General features: G+C 40.0%; 1 long non-coding RNA gene across 1 annotated transcript; it reads left to right on the forward strand.

Annotated features, from left to right (window-relative positions):
• Positions 1-22710, forward strand: LOC135445868 (uncharacterized). The gene is made up of 2 exons (XR_010439622.1): positions 1-241; positions 21975-22710. It is a non-coding gene; the product is annotated as an uncharacterized LOC135445868 (long non-coding RNA).
• The last annotated feature ends 2571 nt before the right edge of the window (positions 22711-25281 follow it).

Raw genomic sequence — 25281 nt, forward strand, 5'->3', positions numbered from 1 at the left:
AAGCCTAGTAGAACAACCTAAACCTCTAAAAAACAATGTACTTCATGTAGAGTTCTCAACCTGAGAACTCCATTTCTGTACCTGAGAAGTGTTGGTCTCATTCTTTGTTCCATCACTTTAAGCTGCTGAGGTGTTTAATGGCTGCAGCTGGTCTCATCAAGGGATATTTAGTCCTTCTGAAAAATCCCCTCCCTGATTGCTGTATCCTTCCAGAAACATGCAGGATGCTACAGAGGTGGAGGTGAGGATGCGTTTTCTTCTTTTTGTCTCCCTCTTTTGGTATTTATTATTGGTATATGACTAAGTCACATACTTATTACTTTCAAATCCTGCTTCTCATGCATTTGTAACAAAAGACAGGGTAATCTTTTGGTAGAGGAAATCCATGTAGTTTGTTGCATATCTGCAGACCAAATGTTTTAACAGGGGTGTTATGCTTTGCCCTAATTCTGAATACAGGTCTGTATATTCCGAATAACTTTGTATTAAAAAAATATTGTATAAATAACATTTTTTCCTAGAATATTTATGTGTAAAACATTAAATGTAGTTGGAAATGTTTTTGTGTTCCCCTTTCAGGGCTAGTGTAATTGTCTGAAACTTGTGCCTTTAGCAATTTAAATTATTGGATTTATTACAGAACCTGATGCTCTGACCAGAGACGTCTACATTCTCATGGGCATGCTTGTATAATTTTAACAGATTGATTTGAAATCCAGCTCTCTACCATTAGCACAGAAACCGGACTCAGAAGTTTCATATTCATATGAAAATTCATATTTACACTAAAGGAGATTTCCTAGCATAGGGCTAAACTGTAAACCTAGAAATAATTGATTTGTCTTGCAGTACTTATTCAAGGAACTGCACAGCAAAATATACCTTCTGAATTCACAGCAGCCAGGAGAGTTGCCTGTTGGTGTTAGTGCCCACTTTTTCTCAAGGAAACCTGATATTCCAATTTCTTTTTAAAATACTAGGAAGTTAATTGAAAGGTGGCATAGGTGAGAATGGAAATCCTCAAAGGAAGTCTATTGGATCTTTGTGACTGCAGACTCCACCGCCTGATACAAAGGCTTTTTCTGTGCTGGCTGGTGGTACCAGCCCAGGAATTCTTTCTTTTGCAGCAGTGCTGAGCTACCTTGGGGAATAAAACTAATACATGTCTTTTCTTTCACTCATTCCACTGAAAACTTTCTTCCAAAATTAAATGATGAAACTTCTTCCATGTTTCCAACTGTTAAAACTCTGTTGAGTTCAGTTTTTTGATGGCAGACAACTGGTGGGATAGGAGAAGAATCAGGCAGAATATTCTACTTTAGGAACCTGATTAAAAAAAAAGTCACATTTAAAAAGGCTGAGCACTTGCCTGTGCACTTGACAAGATTTTAAACAATTAAGCAAGCAGCAATGGCTTCTGATCCCATGGAAACGGCTGTAGGAAAAAAAAGGCCTTCCTCCATTGGAAAGTGATTAGTTTAAAGCATTCTGTCCCATTTTTGGCAGTTTGATGGCAGTTTCCATGGGGATGGGAGTAGAGCATTGCTGAAGTGTTGTCATAACTCCTGCAAATGACACAGATGGAGGTTAAAAGGTGTAAATTATATTTCAACAGCACCTGTAAATGTATTAATTTTGGGAGAGGGAGAAGGGAAGGACAAGAGTGTGTTTTTCCTCTTTCTCCATAATCAATGTGTTTCTGATGAAAGACAAAACTAGCCAGAGCAAAATAAAGTACTCTTTTTTGGCTTCTTATTCATAGTTCTGGAATGTAGTAATACTTACCACTTTGAGAACATGAGGACCAGGGGTGCCAAATTTCTTCAAAAGTGGATATTGTTCTGCTCACTTTATAAACTGGTCAGCTGAGTCAGAGAAAAAGGTTAGGTTGCCAAAAGACCAAGCATCAGAAATAAAAACATGCTTTGCTTGTTTCTAAAGGCCTGGCTAGGTGATTCTACCACTCAAATAATGACATTTTTCTCAGGGCTCCTATCCCAGGGCCCTGGGGGCAGCAAGAAGTCCCTGTGTTGCTACCCAGCCATGGATGCTGTAGCAGGGCTCATCTCCTTGGTCCTGATGGCAATGGGAGCCCCTGTGCCATGCCCACCCACTTGCCTACGTCCTTAAGGTGTGCCAGGGGAGGTTTAGGCTGGGCATCAGGAAGAATTTCTTCACAGAAAGGGAGATTAGACATTGGGATGGGCTTCCATGGGAGGTGGTGGTGGGGTCACCATCTCTGGAGGTGTTTAAGGAAGTGCTGGACACTGCAATTAGTGCCATGGTCTAATTGAAAATGTGGTGATTTTTCATAGGTTGGATTTGGTGATCTCAAAGGCCTTTTCCAACCAAATTGGTTCTGTGATTCTGGCCTGGCCCTGGCATCTCCCAGCTAGTGCCCCATGCCCAGGGCTGGAGCTGCCTGGTGTGGGTGGGCAGAAGATGCTCATGTCACCCAAACCAAGTGCTGTGCCATGGTGGCTTTCTAACATCTCACATGTCTTGCTATGGGGAAACTGTGACTCAAACCTGGTGCTTTCTCTTTTTCAGCTGATGGCTGAGCCTGAAACTGAAGGGTTTGGATCACTCATGCTTTGATAATTTTTGCACTCAGTCAAACAGATGTCTGAAGGGACTTTTTTGAGAGGAGGAGGGCAGGAAGAAACTGCACAACTCTGATGGACCCATGCTGAGAAAAGGTCTTATTGTCACCCCTCTTTGTGTCTTTAATTGGTAACACTAAGGATCTAGTTTGTGACTTTGAATTATGAAGTATCTGCAGGGAGATCAAAATCTCTTCAATAGAGCCATGACGTGAAAAAAATTGTTATGTGGATTACTCATGGAAAATCTAATTTTAAACAGTGTTGGTTAGTTGTGATTTGTTGGAGAGCTGCAAGGCATTGTTCCTCTGTCCTGATGAACATTGAGGTACTACATATTCCATACTAGCTCGGAATTTCCTATGAAGGACATAAGATGTAATGAAGAGCGTACTGGCCTTTATTTGATGTTGTCTCAGGAATGCATTGTGCAAACGCAATATTTATTTGCCTATGGGTATTTGTGACAAATACACAATTCAGCTATTATTAGTTCCAGTTTCTTTAAAAAAAATTGTCAATCTTAACACATTTCAGTTCATCTTTGCTCTTTTAAGTTGTGCTGTGGAACTGTACAGTTACAGCTGAATTTCATTTTCATTTCAAGCTAACTCCTAATCAATATTCAGGACATTTCTATGGTCTGCTTAAATCTTTTTAAATGAGGAAAATATTCTTTCCACTGTTCTATTTGGGTAGAAAAAGACATCAATCATTTCACAAGTGGTACAAAACTGAGAGAATAAAGATTTAAAGGTGAATGCTACATAATTGCTTGGTGAAGGACTCTTGACAGGAGTGATTTGTGTGTGTTCACTTTCAAAATTCCATGTGTAGTTTTATGACTCCATGAAGAGTCAGTTTTGAATCATACAGTGGGAATGTCATTTACTAAAGTCCAAACATGAGTTTTGAGACTTCTGATTTTTTTTTTTAATTGATACTTAAATAATGGCAGGACTTGGTTAAAATCAAGTAATTTCTGTAAATTATTGAGATTTGGTTGGCATTAAGTGACACAAACAGTGACTTTACTTTGCAAGACCAGATGTTAATTAACCTGGGAATTCCAAAATGTCTGTGGAAAGCATAATCCCAGGTTGAAGTGCAGGGACTGTTATGGGAGAAGACATGAAGATCAACTGTGACTGGAATAGTGATAATACACCTTGGTGGCTGTCAAACTGAAAGCAAATATTTACCCTGATTTTTGGTTAAATTGCATGCAGAGTGGAGTTTGCTAATGATAACACCACTGCCTATAAATGGTGCTACATTATCAAAGCTGAACTAAGTGGAATTTTAGTTTATACCATATAATTTAATATTTTTAGGTATTTTCACTGTTGACTGAAAAAGATCGAACTGAGAATTATTCACAAGCCTTTCACATGTATCTCAATAAAATTTCAAAGCTGCAGCAAGATCATCATGCCTAGATGTCTCAGTCACAATAGAAAGTTCTGAGGCACTAAGTTCTTGGCTATGTTCCACTGAAGGAAGAGCTAATGCAGTGCTTACAATTGTAAACTTTCTTCTAATAGGATATATAATTTAAAATCTGGTGAAACTTGGAAAATTATATTTAATTTACTATTGGAATCAAGTAGTTTGTATTAATTATGTGGGATTAAACCATGGTGCATTGCTTTGGTAGCACTTAGGTTTGTATTAACATTTTTGAAAGAAGGAAATTTTGTTCTGACTTTTTTTCCTTTGTTCTGATACTTGTGGTTGAGAGTTCACAGCTACAAACTGAGAAACTTCTGCATAAACTGCATCCCTGTGGCAAATATGTATCTTTATTGAGCTATGTAAAATAATATTCTAACTCTGGAAAAAAGGAGTTGTCTTTTTGGAAATTGGATGCTAGTGGGATGCAATCATTAGAATCACTAGCATGTCTGTGACCTGTGAAAGGAATGCAGTAAGCTAAAAATTCCTAATTAAAACCAACCCTTAGGCCTGATCAATTTGCTCTGTATTTTTGTTAATTCCTCTTACCAATAGACTCTAGACACTATCCAAGATATTTCCTAATAAAGAATGCAGTAAATATGCAGTCTAAATCTACAAATGATTAGGCATACAGGAAAATCCTGCCTAAACTAATTTTAAGGTGGACTAGAAATTCTATTCTAGAAATTTATTTTGAACTTTCTCTGCTTTTCAGTGGCATTTCTGAAATTAGTTCATAAAGTAATTTAGAATACTTGGATTTAAGTTGCTTTAAAAATGTTAACTGTTGTGGAGCAAGTACATTTGAATGGATTTCAGACAACAGTTCTTTGGAAGGAGTGGAAACAAAACTTTTCCAAAAGTTTTCTCTCTCCTTGCTATTTTTGTACCTTTATGTACAAAAACTGAAATCTTGGATAACATGAAGATATAAAGAGTAAATCCTGAATAAGAATAGACAATCTGGCTTTATTTCAGTTGCACAAGCTACTGAATTAATGACATACTTTATTTTAAATGTTTTATTTTTCTCTTTTAGTCTTTATTAATAAGATCCTGCAGTGAAATTCCACTCTGAAAATAGGATTGATTAATATTTATATTTTGGGGTTTTTTATCTTTAAAGACAGAAATTATTACAACAAGCAAATGTTCTTAAAATAAGGGGTAGAGATTGTGTCTGGTTTTGTTTTAAGTGGAAAACAAAAAAAAAGTTTAGAAAGTTTGTGACTTTTGAAAACTAACTTTATTTGCCTACTGTAATTCTGTTTCTCATGCCCTGATTTTCAGTCTATGATTGTCATTGTTCCAAGCAAAAATGAAAATATTCTGTAATTCTTAGGTTTACATGTAAACAAGATTCCACAGACGGGTCTCAAGGTGGAAGCTCCTTGCAGATTTCCTGAGTCATATTTTGCATGTAAAGATTTTATTTGTAAATAATTATTCTTCAGTATCATAATAATTAAAATTGTTTAAAAGTTTTAATGTTTAGAAATGCAGAAAGTACGTTATCTCTGTGTGTATGGATCTATCTAGTCTGCACATGTATTAATTTCTTCTTTCCAAAATATCAGAAGTATCTTGGGTTTTGAGGCTTGCTGATTAAGGACAATGAGAAGCACAATGAAATGTTTTGTTGGTGACTTGACATGATGAATCCTAGCAGTTGGTGCAAGCCATCACTTCTGGAAACAATGTCTGAATAGCTAAGTGTGATTGTGGTGCAGTAAATTGGGTGTACAGAGATTTCTAAATATAGATGTAATAATTCAGAGTCAGTTACTGTCAGCCAAATCAATACAGATCTTAAAAATGTCTAAATCTATTTTGATGATGAGCAGTTACCGAGATTTTAGCAACTGTGATATGCTTTTGAGAAACAGTGTGACTGCTTGTCCATGCCTCAGTGGTCTGTGATAGAAATTGATGTGACTGTCTTGATATCTGCATCTCTATATTTAATATATACACAGGACGTTTGTCAGGTTTAAAAAAGTAAGGCCTCTAGTGGAAAGTGCTGTCTGTTGCCATGCCCTAAGTTGGCAGTGCACTTTGTACATCAAAGAAGGAGTTTCCTACATGTGAAAGCAGATGCCAGCTGCTCAAAGTAACAGGGACCTCATGTGCATTAACATCCCTTTTATCCCTTTTACTTGGCCTTGTCTGAGTTGGACACAACCAGGAGCTTTCAGTTGGTAAACACTACAGTTGGGAGAAACATACTCAAACAACTGGAATGACTTTGCAAAACTAAAATGAAAAAAACCCCTAAACATCCACAAGAAAACTGAAAAAGGGTTTAAAGTGGGACCAAACCCAAGCTGGGTACCCAGAGAACAACTGGACTTTGTTAAGATTTAGACAACTAAAACTGTCCCTAACACACAGGGGCACCTCCCTATCAATTTTTCCTTGACAAACTCTTCCCATCAGAAGAGTTTTTAGCCATCCATCACAGCTTTCCAGTTGTGTGGGTCTTCCCACCATGTTTCCTATGTCATAGCTTTCCTGCTGCACAATTGCTTCCAGCTCCTTCTGCACTGGTGAAAATGAAAACTTCAGCTGAACTATTGATCTTGCCATTTTTTTTTTGCAAGGGACAAGCCCTGATTCCTATGTGACCATTCTCAGGAGCTTTTTTGGCTTCTAATGTATCAATAACTCTTGTGTCTTTGCTGCTTCATGGGTCTCAGCATGGGAAATTACCCATATTTCTTTTGAGAAGGCACTTTTATGAGAAGGAAGAAGGTAGGATTTTTCATAGAAAACAGATACAAGGAAAAGGATTTTAGTAAATACAGTTCAAAGAAATACAATCACACAATAGGGACTAATTTCTTAAAATATATCCATCTTCATGAGATACATATGTTACTCTTGGTGTTTCTTCACATATAGAGGTGTAGTGCTGTGCACTTAAAGTGGTTTTTGTGCAATTAATCATAAAACAGAGGCTCAGTTAATTTGTCTCACAAATTAATTTTATTCTGCAAGGACTCATCAGAGATCCATAGGAGTAGCATTAATTGTAATTTTCAGCGTGTGAAATGAAAATGTGGGTTCTAAAATGAATAAAAAATGAAAATCTATGCTAAGCAAATTCTCCAAAGAGTGACTATTGTGAATGAAGAAGTTTAAGATCTAAAAGCTGTTTAGCAGTTTGAGTATTTCTGAACCCTCACCCCCGTCCTCAGCAGTGGTTCACACAGTGCATTTGTTTTGTACCTCTGTGGTGTCTTCAAAGATGGGGAAATACAGCTGTGTAGGAGATGATGTCAGCATCTCTGTTATCAAAAGATACAGTGAGTTTGTGTGTATGTTTGGACAAAAAAAAAGATACTGGCTTTGACCCCAAGTAAGGCACCTGTGTCTGCTATGCGGTTCCTGCTGATGGATCAGTACAGATAGAGGAAAAAAAATCATTTGGACCCTCACTTCTGCAGCAGACAAAGGTCTGAGCTTTCTGCAAACACTGTGATGACACAATCTCTCAGTGTCTAGGGAAGCTTTATAAAAGCAGAGAGACGGATGGGGCACCTCTCCCTTCCTCCCTTCCATATGCAGGGCACCCTTCTACTGCTGTGCCAGAAATGCAGAGGTTTCTGTCTGCTCTGCCCGTTGCACCTTCTTCTCCTGTGCATGCTTGGGCCCAAATCCTCAGTGAGTTTGGCACAGCTCCTCCCAAGCCAATGGACCACCCCTGCTCAGGGCTGGCAGCTGAGGATGCAGCCATCAGTGTTCTCCTTGGGCTCTCTGGCATACAGAGTGCAGGGAGGAGCATCTTTCTGGTCTCACCTTGGACCAGCTGAGATGCTCCTAGAGCTGTGCTGGAGAAGGGAGGGAGTTTTGCAGAGGGGGTGCACTGTTTTCTGGAAACTTGTCCTAGTTTTGTGTTTACTTCAGAGGTGGAAATATAGGTTGCTGGGTCAGAGCCAAATCCATTGGGTAAATTCAATTATTGTAAGTCTGATAGTCTGAATTTAGGCACTCCGGTTTTGTTTTTCTCCTGACAGAAGCTAATCCCAAATCTGGATTTTTTTTTCTTTTTTTTTTTTTTTTTAATTTATTTAGATATTTAGTGCCTGAATTTCTGCCAGACTACAGTCAGGGGAGACTTGAGCTGTTAGTCATATAATGGGTGAGAGAACTTCAGAAAGTATATGTTTTCTACACCTTAATCATTCTGAGGACCACAAAACTACATCTAATATGTTTTTAAACAAGTCACATGGGAAGGAAAGTCTGGGGATATTGAGCAAACTGAAGTCACTTGCTAACAATTTTGAGCAATTCTTCCACTTTTTGGTGGAATGTGGCAACTGTTAAACAGTACATGGCAACCACAGAGGACAGGACGGGAGACAGGAATGCAAGATTCTTGTGGGAACTTTGGGGGAACTAGAGAGACAGACTCTGCCATGCAACAAACTCCAGGATCTGTTTGTGCAGAGGAATGTACAATTGGAGGGAATAGGAATAGAATAGACTTCCCCTTGGTGAAATGGATGTTATTTAAAACAATAGCTGAGAGTTTCTCAAATTACCAAAAAAATATGATACTGAAAAATACAGAGACAAACACACAACTGAAGAGGGGAAAGAGAGAGCAAGAGAAATCTCAAAATTAGCTGGATGGTAATTTTAAGACTGCAGGAGGAATACTTATTCTAGTATGTGAGCCATCTTGATATTAATTTAAAAAGTACAGAGAAGATAATTTTACCAAAATTGTTTTAATAAAACATAAAGCCATGGGGATTTCCAAGTGGGGACTTTCTAAATTAACCTTAAATAGGACTTAAATAATATTTCTATTTTTAAGTTTGTTGCTTTGTACTTGCAGTTAATTAAAGGGAAAATGCTAATTCTGAACCTATAGCCACCTCTCTAAAAGTCACATTTTAAAAGGCTTTTATTGCCACTTTTATCCTAGGATGTATGACAAGCTTTCAAAATCTTCTAGTGTACTTTTTACAAAAGACAGAGCTCTGAGTGTCTGGCTGTAAGCTTTTAGGTACTGAACGCTTTCAAAAACCTGATCCTTCTTCAGCTGCCTGGTTGGGCACCACTTGTGAGTGGTGGAGCATATGAAAAATTGCTTTATGCCCCAAAGGTCAAAAAAGATGCCATTCAACTTCTCTCGGGCTCCCTAGGTTCCACTTTGTCCAAGACTGTGCCTCACAGTTGTGGTTCATCGCTGCTTAATCTCCTGGTTTGCTCCTGAGGCCTTGACCTGTGAGCTTCTGGGAGCTGCCACTGAAATTCTTTTTGTTACCTGGAGAGCACTCCACAACTCAACAGCCCAAGTCTGGTGATCTTATCCTGTCATATGCTTATCCTTCTTCTGGAAGTGCCACAGCACTTTTCTCTGTCTCCTGGAGTGAATTTAAAACTTTGATTTGACTCAAGATTTTTGCAACTGTAGCTCTTATGATGCTAGAAAGTGAGATACATAGCATAAGTAAACCTGCTGTGTTTGAAGAATCTTGCTCTCTGTGGCTGAACTTCTGAGCTTTTGTCAACTTCAGGGAGCACAGAAATGTGCTTGTACACCTCAGGCTGGTGTTTCGCAAGCAGGACTGTTTCATTTTTCCATAATACAACATGTCAGCAGAGCCATGAAGGGGAGAGCCAAGGGATCCTGGCTTCCACATTTTCTCTGGACAATAGTTTTCCCTGAGAAACCAATAAGTTATGGACTAAGGACTGCTCCATTTAAAACTGTCTTGGGTTTTATGGCTAAAAGGATTTTATTAAATAAGAGTGATTACTAAAGTATGTTACTGTTGGGGGGGTGAGGATAGTTAAAACTTATGAAAAGGCTTTGCTTGCAGCAGAAAAGCACTGTAACTACTTAAAAATATCTTCGCTTATGTTTTTATTTTAAAAATGGAAAAAGTGAGTCAGCACTGCAGGCTCTGTATTCACTGCTAAGTCCAAATTCAGCTGCTCTGGAGAGTCTCCCCATTCCCTGCCCCCATCTGTGCTGCTGGTATAAGTGAATATAGCTACTCCCAATTTAGCAACATGCAGTTGCTACCTTTGCATGGGCTGTAACAATCATCCTGAGAGATCTGCTGCTCTAAGAATTTCTTCTCCAGGTCTGTAACCTCTGTACAAAAACACAAAGAAAATAATATGCAGGAGTCACCTTTGGGTGATGAGTGTGTTCTGCCTCTGCGCTGCTGGAAAAAGACAGTGATGCTGGTGGAGCATAGCAAAAAACACATGGATTTTCATGTACACTTGGACTTATTTATGCTTAGTCCAGAGGGTAATTCACTGTGGTGATAGCTCTGAGCAAACCTACAGGAATGAATCTTTCGAAATGCTAGGAGCTTTTATATCTGCACTCTGATTCTAGACTGCATTTTGCATTGTGATAAAAGGTGGAATAGCTGTATTGGAGGGTCCTCAGCAGTTACTGGGTTCATAGGAAATAAGAGATAAATATTTTCTTTACTAAGACGTAGATACTGTAGTGTTATCACAGAGGTGTATATGAAAACATGGAATGCATAATCTTTTGTCTCCAAATACCAGAAGTCTCCCTGCCTAGCATGCGGTTTTTCTGAAGAAAAGGTATATTCTATATTTTTTTTGATTCAGTTGCTCCTAGGGGTCCCATTCTGGCCGGGTTTTCAATGCACACTGCAAGCCTAAGCGGAATGCAGGCCGTGCTGTGAAAGAGATACATTACATAAGAGCCTCTGAGGCTGGCCTGGAGCTGGGCTGCAGTGTAAACTGTCTCCGGGACGGATAAAAACCAGCTCGCAAGCTGGGATTAGCACTGATTCTTGTCAGGGGCTCTTGATTTGAGAGAAGAGAAGGAAATTTGTGTGTGCTGTTTTAGTGAGTTTTAGCAGCTATATAAACCACAGTTCGAAATTCTGATGTGTATCTAACCATCAGCATGCCTGAACTGTGTTTGATAAAAGGGGCAATGAGCTCCAGTTATGCAGCCTTTGCTCCCTCTGGTTCTCCTCTGCAACCAGAGAACAACCAGGACTATTCACATATAAATCCTGAGCATTTGGCAACTTTGCTGCAGCAAGAGAGAAAGGGAAAGAAAGACAAATTCCCCGTAAGTTAGTGTTTCAGCCACACTGCAGAAGATTTACTCTATCCACCGCTTGGCAAGCGATGCCAGCAAGGCAGCTGGGTGTCTGTGAGCCTGTCTGCAGATTCTCCACAATGGCCAGAGCCTGGCAGTTGAAAGACTGTCTGAAGTTCTGGGGTGACAACAGGGTTTATAGTTTGACCCCTCACACCATGAGTTTCACTTTGTGGAGGGAGAGATGGACCTTTCCTGAAGGTGACTGCAAAGCTGCTGGCCAGATATCCACAGGGATTGTTTCCTGTGGCAGTTCACTTCCACTCTCAGTGCAGACAGGCTGCTTCTACCTTACAGCCCAACATTGCTTTCTATCAGCACATACAGGATGGAAGATGTCCTCCCAGACCTCCAGGCAGGACAAACACACACACCTTTTTAGTTCAGAGGAGAGAGCAAAAGTTGCACATTAATGAGTTTTCTTAGTGAATTACTGGCAGATTGTATGAAAGAAGACAAAAAAGTGTGTTTAAAACGATGAAAAAAGTGCTACATGCCAGAAGCAAATCCCTGTAGTTAGTGACTTTTATTCTAAATATGGATCTGCATGTTAGAGAGGTGGAGAAATTGGATCATGTTAATTACTGAACACCTCAAGTCATGCCCACCCCAAACATTTCACTGGAGTTAGTCTGCACCATGCAGACTTATAGGAATCCTCCAAGTCCAGTTGAAAAGCATGAAGGTAAATTAAGGAATGGATTTACAAGGAGGATAATATAGTATGAAAATATTAAACCTGTGGTCCTCCACACTGTTATGTTTTCCTTCAGCTTTCTTACCAAATTGTTGCAGAAAGCTATATGTGAAGTTTGTTGCATGAAGCTGTTAGATGGGGATATATAATGTATCCTAATACACAAAGCTTTCAGAAAGTGTAGAAGCAAACTATAAAATGCTGCAGAATGTGGCCGAGCACAGCCTTATCTTTCAAATCTTCTAGATAGTTTCAGACTGCTGTTTTTTATACATTTTTATGTCTTAGGTAAAAAAATTTTTAAAATTTTATCAGCTTTTTGTTCTTTTTTGCTTAGAGTTGCAGATAAAGTTGCTGAACTTTTATCAGCCAAACCATCTTCAAAACATATTTTCTTTCCAGGAGAAAGGCCTACACACAAGCCTTTTATGGCATTGTGTATTTATAGCTCTAGTGTGTACTGTGAATGAATGGCTCACTCTACAAAACACAATACAGAGGCATTTGATGAGTGTGATCATCAGCCACGGAGTCACAGGATCACAGGATGGGTCAGGTTGGAAGGGGCCACACTTGGCTATCTGGTCCAACCTCCCTGCTCAAGCAGGGTCATCCCAGATGGATGGCACAGGACCCTTGAATATTTCCAGTGAGGGAGACTCCACAGCCTCTCTGCACAATCAGTTCCAGTGCTCAGTCACTTGCACAGTAAAGAAGTTCTTCCTCATGTTCAGGTGGAACTTCTGTGCATCAGTTTCTGCCCATGGCCTCTTGTCCTTTTGCTCAGCAGCACTGACAGAGCCTGGCTCATCTCTGACACCTCCCTGCACACACTGACAGACATTGGTGATGTTCCCTCAGTCGCATCTCCTCGAGGCTGAACAGGCCCAGCTCCCTCAGCCTTTCCACCAAAGAGAGATGCCCCAGTCCCTTAATCATCTTTGTTTCTCTCTGCTGGGCCTGCTTAGTCCAGTGGAAGTTACTGAACAGGGTGTCAAAGATGCAAGGAACCTGCTTAGTTTTCCATTCTTGCACAAAGAGAAGAAGAGAAAGGCTTATCCAAGTTTGGGAAAGATTGGACGCATCACCGCAGGACTGGCTTTCTCTGAACTGCTGCAGAGCCAAAATTCTGCCCCCACTCTTGAGTCTTGCACAGCTCCCTGCAGAGAAATGAGGAACAATGTCAGGACAATTGCATGATCATGAAAGTCTCTTCCAACCTCGGTCATTCTGTGATTCTGTGACAAAGCCAAGTCATGACCCTGGCAACTGATCGTTCAAAACTTTCCAAAAGGTGGTAGGTGGTGACCTGGGATCTGCTGGTGCTCTGAGACAAAGCATGCACCAGCCTCACTGGTGCTCCACCAGCCAGCAAGCTCACTGTCTGCAGTTCCTGCTAGGACTGGAAACAGCTTCTATCCAGAAAGGTTTGGGTGTCAGGGCCTCACCCTGCCTCTGTCACCCAGTGATACAGTACCATATTTTACACTTATTTACATATTTGCATTTTTAATGCCCAGCCTGCACACTGCTCACAATGGTGTCTTTCTAACATAGCAAACTTAGGATGGCCTTTGCCATCAGCCATATTTTCTGAATGCATCTCCTTTATTGAATCCCAGGGCCTAAAGAAACACCTGGGCCTTGGAAATTAGGCTGTCTCCTTCCAAAACTGAAGGATAAGGAAAGATGGCAGATTTGGCCAGTAAAAAGGGAGATTGAAATAACTGCTAATGTGAACTGTGAAATATACAAGATATTGCAGTAAATGAATCATACTCAAAATTCTGTTTTGTATTTAAAACTGTTAGAAATATTTAACATCTTGAAATGTATATTGTTTTTCGTTGGAAATAATGTTTGTCAGTAGTTGAATCCATGATAGTAATTAGTTCTGTACATCTTTGATATTTTATCTTTCAGAATTAGAAACATTTATAATACTGCATGATTCTTATTTATTTGATGCGTGCAGAGCACGTGGAAGGATGCTTGTTAGGAAGTGAATGACAGACCTGAGCTTTTTGGGAAAAATTGATTCAGCTTTAAATATCCTCCCCATCATTAGGTATTTGCCTTTATCTCCTCTGAAAATGTGGGCACCAAAAGTAATTTAGGAGTGCATTTTAGGTAATCAGTTTTTGTTATTTCAGGTGGATTTATAGGAATGTAGATCTCAGTAGTTCTGACAGCAAATGTAAGATTTTCAGTAGTAGCTTCCCACATAACTGTGAAAATCTGGCGTGTGGACACAGTGTCAGCACATGACTCCACTTCTCAGAAGCATCCTCCCTGTGAAATTCTGTGTAAAAGTGGCCCTGAAACTATTTTTGGAGGTGATTTCTGTATTCTTCCTCTGTCACTTTATTCATCTGGCAACTTCCTCTTCATAAATATTGCATACCCATAGGGATAAACAAGATCCAGGTCCCAGTCCCTGCCACAGTGAGCAGAAATCCTACCAGTGTAGAAAGTAGAGCACATGTTCCCTCTCTAGCAGGTGTGTGTAGCAGGCATCAAGTTGTTTCAGTTTTTTTCTATAAAACCAGGCTTTACACATTACATTTGTAATTTGTAAATTACAGTTATGAAGTGCAATTTGTCCCAGAAAAGAAGGATTCCTGTTCCTCTTACTTGAAAGAAAGTTTTGAACTGATGTCTCTTGGAAGTAAAAAGGGAAAATTTTATGAAGTAAATGTACAGAAAAATCTCTGCAACATAAGGCCTCGAGTTGTGTAGACTTGGAATGAAGTTATAGATTTTTGCTTTATTTGTCAAGAATTTTAGCAAATATTGCCAAAACAAAGCAGAATTTTATGAACAGAATGTCTCTCAAAAGAACATTAGGATGACTGTGAAACCAAACACTTAAAAAAATGTTTATTTTGGTATTGTTTTGGGGTTTTTTAAAGAGCCCCAAGAAAGGATGCACCTCGAGATAAGGTGGTTTGGTCCTTTTGCAGATGCAGGCAGATTTGCAGGCCCTTGTTATTAGGGGGTATAAATGACGCAAAGTGCAAGTCATAAATGTGTGCTGCTGTGAAAGATTGGGTGCAGTTTTGGGTGAGCTGTGGTGTGATATTTCCATTTGATATCTAGAGCCAGCCAATAGCAGCAGGTGGTGAGAGGCTGAGGAGCACAGCATGTTCCAGCAGCACCTGAGGTTTGATCTCTGTGGCACGCGTGCAGCACAGCCAGCCTCTGTCAGGGCTTCCTTGTCTTCTTTGAACTCCGTGCATGCAAACCTAAAGTACTTTTATTTACTTCAGATCTCCCATAATGACCAGCCACTTTCTTAGAGGTATATGTCACTGAGCCAAGAAATAGTTCTCAGATATTCTGGTGCAGGCACTGATGATTCTCTGGCAGTTTTGTTTTTAATCCTTTTCTTTCTGCTTGCATTCAGTAGCTGTGCCTTCTGCAGGATCTCACTCCCTACCACCTACAATAATTACAAGAGATGGGGTTTTAAACACTTTGCTGAGCTGTGGTGCTTCTCTGCACAATTTAGAAAATCACCACCTCCATGTTCAGAAAGTATATATCATGTTTTGTACTACAAGAGACCAGAAGTAGGCTGGATTTTTCTATAATTCATTTTGGAAAAATTGGTGTGAGCAGTGCTATCTCAGGGACTGTAGATGTGCCTTCTGTGCTATTTTACTGCTTATAACAAGGTGTTCTCTGGAGTGAATGCATCACCCTGGTAATGTGTTTACAGTTAGGAAAGGGACTAATTTCATTTCACAAATGAAAGGATAGTACCTAAAGGTCCAGTTTTGCTTTGGGTTCTTCATCCATAAAATGTAAAACTTTGACAAATTGGAATGAACAGTTCTAACACAGGTGATGTTATAGTTTAACCTCAGAACACGTGGAGCTCTGGAGTAGTGCTCTCTTCACAGTGTCCCCAAGGCAGAAGATCACAGAGCTGATTTTGCACATGTAGATCCAGTGGAAGCCTTTTGTGACAGCTTTCTATAGATGAAGCAGTCTAGAAAAGGCACACTTAGGTTTTGAATTTTTTTTTCAATATAAGTATGTGGGCAGGTTTTGTCTTTCTTTTCTTGGTTGGTTTCATTTTTTTTCCCTCTTCCTCACAAAAATTACAAGCATGCTTTTATGTTCCCAAGGAATATGACAACCTCTTAATGGGGCAATCACAAAAGTGGCCTACAAGGTTGTATTTCAATTTTGTAGAACAAGAAAAGGAATATAGGGATCTAGATGGGTTCTGTGCTGTCATTTATTTCAGGCTGGCTCCCAGGAGTGCTGGCTGTCCTATGGTTATTGCTGCCCACTGAACCTGTTGGTGAACTGCACAGTCAGGAGCCCCCAGCTGCATTAGTCTGGGCTGTAGTTGCAAAGAAGGGGGACCTGTTTCTTCACTGTTTTCTTCTGATGGCTTCTAATGTTGGCTGTAACTTCCTCGGGATGTTGTGGGTTTCAATCTGCTTTCAGTTTTAGTGGTTACATTGGTTGGTTACAAAGCTCTTTTCCTAGTTAGGCTGAGTAGATTTGCAAACTGTATGTGATAGGAGAATCTAATATCTGTTTTTAATTTGTACTCCCTAAATTTGTGTGGTTGTATGCACCTTTTAATTTTCACTTGTGTAAGTGAACAACTGAGTGAAAAAAACCCTGCAATTTTCTGGTTTTCTGACACACTGGAGTAAAAAGTTTTGGTTTTTCTGACACAAAAGGCATCTGGCCACATTTCTGCAGAATCTCCTGTTTTGGACTCAGAAACAGATCTGATTTAAACCCCAAGTACCCTGATGTAGGCCTTACTATAATTAAGATATCAGTTGAGAATTTTTCTTTTCAGTGACAGTTCTTTCTTTTCTTTTCCATTTCTTGAAGTGCCAGAAGAATTTATATCTGCACATTGTTTGCAGAATGCAAGAAAATAGTAAAGAAATAAATCTTCTAAAATCTTCTAAAATTAATATAGAGATGGATGGTATGCGTAAGTATATAAGGTGTTTATACAATTAGATTTTTAAATGTTTTTCCCAGGTGAAATTTTGCCACTGCCAAAGAGAAAATGAAAATTGATGATAGGTGAAAAAATATTGTGATATACTTCTAATGCATGAAAACCTTCATCTTGTGCCAGGAGAAATGAGTGTATCTGGGTTATGCTTGGTGGGTACAAAGCTGAAGTGAGATTTATAACTTAACTTACTCATATGTCTATGCCATTTTCAGTTGTTTTCTGTACTGCATTGTTCTCTTTTGGTTGTCTTTTGGCATATTGGTCCATTCCCTACAGAGAACCCTAATTAAAGAAAACATGTAACATTTTAAGTCAGACTGAGAGAAGACTATGCCTGATTAAGGAGTGGATTTGTATTTTGTTGTTGCTATATCTTTTTCTGGAATGTTCTGTATGTGTTGAATACCTACTGAATACGTGAGACCCTTTCCATAGGGTGTCCAGACTCCTCTGTGGGATGATGCCAGGGCCAGCACAGCCTTTGGGAGAAGATCTGTTCCTTTAGGCCCAGAAGGGAAAAGGCCCAGTGCCTGTGCACGAGAGGCACTGGGCAGTGAAAAGCTTTGTAATTCCTGCTAATCCAGTAACACAGTGAATCCACATGGAGGCCAGTCATGGCCCTGTCCATTTGTAAGGACGACCAGCTTACACCAAACCCCAGCTCCTGAGGCATACAAATGTCACATTTCTCTAGGAACCAACATTCTCACCTTACCCCTTAATGCTCAGCACAGATGTAGGTGTGAAAGCACATTTGCTTAGACCAGAGGCCCCTTGCCAAAGGCAGTTTTCTGCAGTTTTACAGTGCACACAGCTTGTGTTTATGATAATGCTGCAAGAGTAACTTGTTCATTAATTGTGTGTCTTCACATAACGTCACTGGTTTCAGAAAAGATAATTTTTTCCTTTCTTCTTGTGGCAGAATTCAGGTGGAAATTATAGTTGTGTGGTGTCAGTGTTGATAAATAGGACTTGCCTTCCTGGAGAACACCACTCTAAAATGATCTTGCTCAGATACTACTTGGTGAGTTTGTTGTGGTTGTGCACTAATGACATTAAGCATTCTAGTTTTGAGGAGTTTTATATTGTGGTTGACTGTACTGCAGAGATCTCCTCATGCTTCTAGGTAGTGGTGGAGTCATGCTAGCAGCCACCAGATAAACATGGAATGACAAAGCCACTGACATCTTGATCATGTCTAAGGCAAAACGGCCCCAATTCTCAAAAAAACCCCTCTTGCCTCCTGAGTTACAACTTATCATATTGCTTTGTAGACTTGCTAATGGCAGACCAAGTTGAAATTATCTCCTATAGCAATATTTAATCCCTTAGCAGTGTATTTAAGTGACTGTCCTTCATTTTCACAAGGTGAGGAGAACTCTCATGACACAATAGTTCCAGTGGAAACTCAGAGCCCTTGCCAGTTTGCTACACTGTGTCAATAAAGTGCTTTTCAGCTGCTCTGATTTATAGGTTTTGAATTGCTCTACACACTTATAGAACCATGTCAAAATAATCCTTAATCTAGTAATATCACCTTGTAATTAAAATAAATATATAATTGAAAACCAGCCTCAACAGAGAGGACTACCTTCAAAAGAGTTTTTCCACACCACTGGAAAAACCCAAATTCATTTTAAATTAAAAGAAAGAGGCTGCCTGTGAACTTTGAAGTCGTTTCCTCAAGTTTAGAAGGCAGTTAAAGCTTGTAATTGCTTTCTGGGCTAACAAAATATTGTAATGGTTGAAATAGAAAGGCCTAGATCAATAATTGCAGTAAATGTGGATTATGTTATCCAGCCACATCAAAACCCAGCGCTGTGCCCAGTGTCCCAGCACTGTGGCCGGGTCAGGGACAGGGCTCAGGGTGCAGCCCAGGGGCTGCAGCTCAGCTGCTCCTGCTTGCCCGTGTTCAGTGGCATCAGCGTGGCTCTCCTCGCACCCCCCTCCTGAGGAGGGCCAGGTGGCAGCTGGGATGGGTGAGGAAAGCTGGTCCTGCCCCAGGGTGCTCTCAGGATGTGGTGCAAGGCCGTGCCCTCCCCTGGGAACTGCAGTGCTTCACTATGTCCTCCGGTCTAGATAGAGATTTTGAATTTCCTTTCCCAAATAGCACACAGTATGAACTCAAAAGAACTGAAATAGCAGGAGGCAAATCAAACATTATATAATTTTTGTTTAGTTATAGCCAAAAGCAGAGGAAAATGTGCATTTACAGTGTTCAACATATTTACTAATGCCTTAGGAAACAGGCTGATAATTCTTCTCCCTTGGAGAAATAATACTGTGTATATTCTGCTTTTAAATTCCTTTTACTGGGTGATTGAGCCAATCATTTGAGTGTGTGGCTTTACTTCTACATAGCAGAGTATGACACAGAGCAGATATATTAGGTCCCAAAAGTTCCAGAAAGAGAACCATGACTTAGTGTGATTCTGCAGCAGAAGCACAAAACCTGAGTTTTGGCAAACCTTACTGTGAGTATTTAGGAAGCTCCAATATGGTGACCCCAAACTTGGCATTGGAATTGCAGGGCATGTTCCCACCCAACAATAATTTCATGCTGGGTGGCAGCAGTGGTGCTCAGGAGAGCTGACTGACTTTGGTGTGGGGCTGTCACACACTGCAGCCTGGAGCCCAACAGGGATGCTCCTGGCACATCCAGAGCATGATGATCATACATCCAAGGGATTTCATGCCTTGTAGTCACAATTAGGCCTTCCCTGAGACAGAAGATTTTGTCCTCTTTTGTCCCCTTTACCACTAGTTTGTTGAGGCTCCAAGTAAATCATACAGCTTGCTGTAGAGTTTGTGGCTGAGTCTGGAACTGAACCAGCATCTTTGTGTCCCAGCCTATTGTCCTAGTCACTCCCTGTTCTCCAGAGTCTGACTCAGCACTCCTCAAACATCTCAATTTCCATTTCTCCTTTTTTTTCTGGTTTTGTGTTTTCACCCCAAGCAAACTTCTGGCTCCGCTTCTATTTTTCCTTCTTGCCATTCTTCGTCATTTAATCTTTAAATATTCAGAAAACTCAATGAATGGCAATTGTAGAAAAAAACTGTTGCAGTTGGATGATGTGACATAATCTCATTGCTTATTGTGTTAGAGATGATTTATTTTTTTTTATCAGTTTGTGAATAAGTTACCCTTTTCCAAATACTAGTATGCCTTTTTCTTCATCAGCTCACAACTGATCCTGTAAGTTCAACACTATTTTTTTTCATTTCTTCAAATCAGGCTTCTTTCCAGGGGGGAAAAACAGGATACTGAGTTCTCTCTGGGTAAATTTATAGAATTTGCCAGTGTGTGGCAAGTTTGGGCTGGAAAAAAATGTGGAAATGATAAAATGTCATCCAAGATAGAAAAGAAATGGAGGAATTCCTTTTAAGCACAGTCATAGGAAACAAAATTAATCTTAAAGATGTACTACCCCCTACAATTCTGGGGGAGGTCACTATAACCAAAACTAGCAAGCTCCAGTTGTAAACTGTTGGTGAGACAGATTAAAAGGAGAGTTTGTTTTGGAGGATGATTTTATGCTTGAAGGCATTCGTCTCAAAAGCACACAATGTTACTAGTAAGAGGAAATATAACACCTCACTTGACATTATTGCATTGTTTCATGAACTCTTCTTTTGTTTTATCTTCATGCTAGTCTGGGAATATCTCTTCTTTGCAGGTTAAAATTATAACATGTTGTCATTTAGCTGGCATCTTCTTATTTTCTTAGTTTAAAGCCGTGGTCAGAGCAACTTACTTTGGAGTAAGAATTTGATTTAATGGTACCACTACTAATATTCTTCATAAATGTATTAGCAACTTTTATGCTGTGTAGGTACCTTCCAGTTTCCTGAGAATTGGCTCAGTTCATTTTCCCATTTAATCTCCTTCAAATAAAGCTACAAAGTCATATATGGTTCTGTACATACATTATGGATGGGAGAGAGAAGGGCAGTCCTAACCTCTGGTTTCTGTAGTCTGTTTTATGGACAGCATACTGGGTTTATTACGGTGGTAACAGTGTTCTATTTCTTCCTTGTCTTTCACCTCCTTTTTCCCTTCATGCAAACTGGATGTAACAAACAGACTTTTTTGTTTGTCATTTTTTCTGGTAAGTTTTTCCTGTCTATCGTTGATGGGAAGCTGCAATGTTATTGCTTGCCAGCAACAGTCAAATCTTAATGAGGTATTTGAGAAGTCCCAATGGAGAACCTGCCACATGTAGAGAAAATGTAGAATAAATGCAGGAAATATGCAGGCCAATGCTTTGTTTTATGGATTATCCTGTCACACATAACACAGAACTGTTCATGTAGTCGTTTGTATGACTGTTCTTGAATATCTTTCAATAGTAAATTTCTCATAGGAAACTAAGTAGTTGGTTTCATCCAGGCACTTGAAAAGAGCAGCCCTGTCTTCTGAGAAAATTCATGTATCTTTTGTAGATTTATGCCCAGTTCTAAACTTAATTGATAGTAGATTAATTTCTGTTTCTACAGTTTTTTGGTAACCTTTTCTTTCTGAAGCCTGTAGGAGTTTGGGTAGGGAAGGATCAGAAGCTGAAGCTTCCCTCCCTCTTTATTTTTGTCAAGGTGCTTTTCCTACTGTTCACTTCTGGACTTTGACAACGACTGAGCTCTAGCAAGCTGCTGCATGTCAGCACCCTGGAAGCCCTAAAACTGAGCTAACTTGTGCAGCTGTGGTGCTTCAGGCAGTCTCAAGGGTGACTTGCTTTCTATATCAGGGTTATGCTCACACTGCTCTCTGGCAAAGTGTGAAGGTAAACGCCCAAAGAGGGGAAGGCAGTGGCTCTGGGGTGAGCTGTAAATACTGCAGTCTGTGAATCAAACCACTCTCCCTCTCCCACCCTTTCTAGAAATCTATCAAGCTGGCAGCCTGCCCCGCTTGAAATAAATGTGGAAAATATTATGTAACTCTGCCCTGTGCGCCGCACTGACAGTGTAGGCACTAGTCAGGCTTTGGTTACACTATCTGTTGGGGCTATTTTTGGTGGCCAAAGGCTTCTCTCTTTAAATTTATGTCTGTATTTCCTTTGCTCCCACCCTCGCATTTATGCTTTTTTTTTTCTTTTTCATCAACAGAATGCAGCTCATCTTCCACAAAAAGAAGAATAAGCTGTTTAAGGGCTATTCCTTTTTAAGAATAATACACCCCCGCCCCCCAACAACAACAAAAAGTAAACAGGAGCCCCTAGCAAACTGCTGGAGGAAGGATTTATCGCCTCTGAGCGCAGCCAAGAACCGAAGCAGTCAGTCTCAGATCCCCTCCCACAGAGCTGTACGCTGTGTCAATACCTCCCTCTGCTGAAAGCTCGACATTGTTCCTCTCCTGCTTGGCCGCCTTTGCTGTGGCAGAACTTGCGGAGAGCAGAAGGAATCTGCGACACACACTGGAGCAGCCCTCGCTGCAACACAGCTGCCCTGCCGAGACTGCACCCTCTGGGGAGTGCAGAAACTTCATCCGTTTGTCCCTCCCCAGCGGGACTGTGTGCAGACTAAAATCTGAGATTAGGGAAAGATTATAATTTGGAGTCAGATGACTTTTAAAAATACTCTTTCAGGAACTCCTGTGATGGGATTCAGTCATTGTAAAAGGACAATCCGTTTGAAGACAATTCTAACTGTGTGTGCCTTACAAATGATTTTCCTTCAGTTTTAGTCACTTAACTAGTTTTTGTTCTAGAAATAGTAAAATTACTGTGTGGTTTGTGATCCATTGTGCTGCATAAACTACCATGTAAGACTTTAAGTATTGTGTTACTCAAACAGATTGAATTATCTTAATGATTGGAAAATCTATGAATCATCTCAACTACAACTGGTGTGGTTATTAGGGACCTCAGTTTTTGAGAGGCTGTGGGATTAGGGACCCATGCCAGTCATTTCTCATCTCAGATCATTATAATATAAAGATTTTAAAGTGACCGACACATTTTATTTGTGTCTGTTTTAGGTACCCCAAATGAGCATACAAAAAGGGTAGTGATTTTGTCAGAGGTGAATGATTGAATTTAGCAGAGAATCAAGCAACTTCCAGATGTCTCAAATTAGGCTCCTAATTTTAGTAGAGGAATACAAGCAAAAGACCCTAATTCAAACCCAATATTTTTCTTTATGCCTATCACTCCCTTGGAATTTTAGAGTGTCTGCCTGTGCTGTGGGAAAGGCTAAAGCTCTGCAAAGCCACAGCTAAGCTACAGAGGTTCATAGCTTTTCTTAGTTAATAATTTTTAATATTTCCTCATTATGTCCAGTGGCTTCAGATCAGATGAGTTTTCCCTCTATTTGACGGCAGATTGCAAACAACCATTCTACATCAACTTTGTTCTAGAAGAAGTCCAAATGGGGCTGCTCCTATTAACTTTTTCAACTGAACTTTTTAATGTGTTCAGGGAAGTTTGGTAACGTTGGAGGTGAGAAGAGTAATAAGGAATAAGGAAAAACCATAAATTCTGTGTACAGAAAATTGTTCTGGTTGGATGGGGTTCAAAAAAAGCAAACAATGCAGAGCAGGGGTAGAAAGCAGACAGGAGGGTGCAGGAAGGAGCACAGCTGTGGGGAATAAAAACACTCAGGGGAAGGTCGTATAAGGAGGAGAAGAAATCATCATCACGTGGTGAAGTTTTCAGGAAGATTCTATTGTATGCAGACTTGTAAGGAGAGCTGACCTTAAATAGGAAGAAACTACTACTACTACTTGCTACAAAAATGATGGTAGGAATTAGGCTTTGTAGGAAGAGAGGAGGGCTTGATTTAGAGTGTGCTGTGAGATTGAGGTCTTATGGCTCTCTGGAAGATGGCTTTTCCTAGCAGGAGAAGCTTGGTCAGGGAAGCATGGCTTGAGGAAGGGCACCCTGTAGAGAAACAGAGATGCCAAAGATACCTGTGTGATTCATTGAACATATATTTTTTTATGGAGGCTTGCTCATTCTTAATTATGGTGCAGAATATTCTCCCATCTTTTGCCTTGGATATTTATAACTGGTAGAAAAATGCCAGCAAAGTTATTTGGTTTACAGAAGGAAAAGCTTGTCATGTATTTGTAGTTGACATTTTTTCAAAATTACATGATCTTATATTAAGATTTTATTTGGATGCTAAACCACTCATACACAGGTTTTATAAAATGCTGGCTGTGACCTGCTGAGGCAAACCTGAGAAGCAGAGATGCAAAATTACTAAAATGGATATGGAAAAACTGTTTATTCTGGACTTCACTGGCATATTGGATATGCCAAAGTTTCTAGCATTGAGCTGGATGTTATTACTGCTAAAAAGGCATGTTTTTTGCCTCTGGCATTTTTTCCCTCCCTCCCCCAGGCTGTGGTGCACAAGGATGACCTAAAGAGTCATCCCTAAGTCTGACTGAACTTTTCAGTAACATATGAGCATTGATGCACTTTGTGTTAGCTTATTCTCTGTGAGAGTTTTAGGTGGTTGTGGTTAAGGTACAATGTACCATTCTGTGCTTTTGTGTTAACTGAGATACTCTCAGCACTCAACTGAATGTCTTCTCTAAACAGAGATAGATTAAGATGGGGGCAGACAGGCTGCAAAATGTGCATCCTGGCTGTAGCAGGGCAGTCAGAAATGCAGCTGTAATGCTGTGGGTATGTAGCTGGGAGTCAGCTGAGTGACAAAGTCTAAAGCAGTGACTCAATGGGAATCTGCTGCTGGCTTTGGGTCTGAGGTTCTAGGTTCAGTTCTGTGAGCTTTTTAAAGGTTCCCCGCACTCCCCAAGGGTCTTAAGGGATCTTTATGGAAGACAGATGAAATGAGGATATTAAAAGCCCCGTACTTATAGCTCAACAGAACTCAATTCACTTGTATCACTCTTTCAGACAACAAGGTGTATATTTATGTAGGGCTTTTTGCTCAACAGTGTGGACATACAACAGGATGCTCCTAATGAAGCTACAGTTTTAGTATCAAAAATGTCTGGACTAGCTGGGCCTAGAATGCAAGAAGCACGTGAATCTCTAGGATATCTAGAGTAACTTGATAGGGGCACACTTCTCTTGCAAAAGCAGTGCCACATGTTTATTCTGCTTAGCTTGGAAAGTAAAACAAGAGACTCTAGGAGATGGAATGTGTATGAGAAGGGCCCATTATCAGTTACGCTAAATACTCAATGAAACCTGAGGCCACACAAATCTCAACTGGTTTCAAGTTTTCTTACAGTCGAAACTCGGATCAGGTTCCTCGAGAGTTCAAGAATTTCTAAGCAAAACTAGACCTGCTGAATGCATAGAACTTGAATAGCAGCTTTACAGTACATGCTCAAAGCACTTGCTATAAATTAATAACTTTCCACAGCACCCATGTGATTTAGAGACCTTTGATTAGCCTTCTCTTGCAATTCAGTCCACAGACAAACGAAAAAATGGAT

Source organism: Zonotrichia leucophrys, chromosome 3 (genome assembly GCF_028769735.1).
Source record: "Zonotrichia leucophrys gambelii isolate GWCS_2022_RI chromosome 3, RI_Zleu_2.0, whole genome shotgun sequence".
NCBI lineage: Eukaryota > Metazoa > Chordata > Aves > Passeriformes > Passerellidae > Zonotrichia > Zonotrichia leucophrys.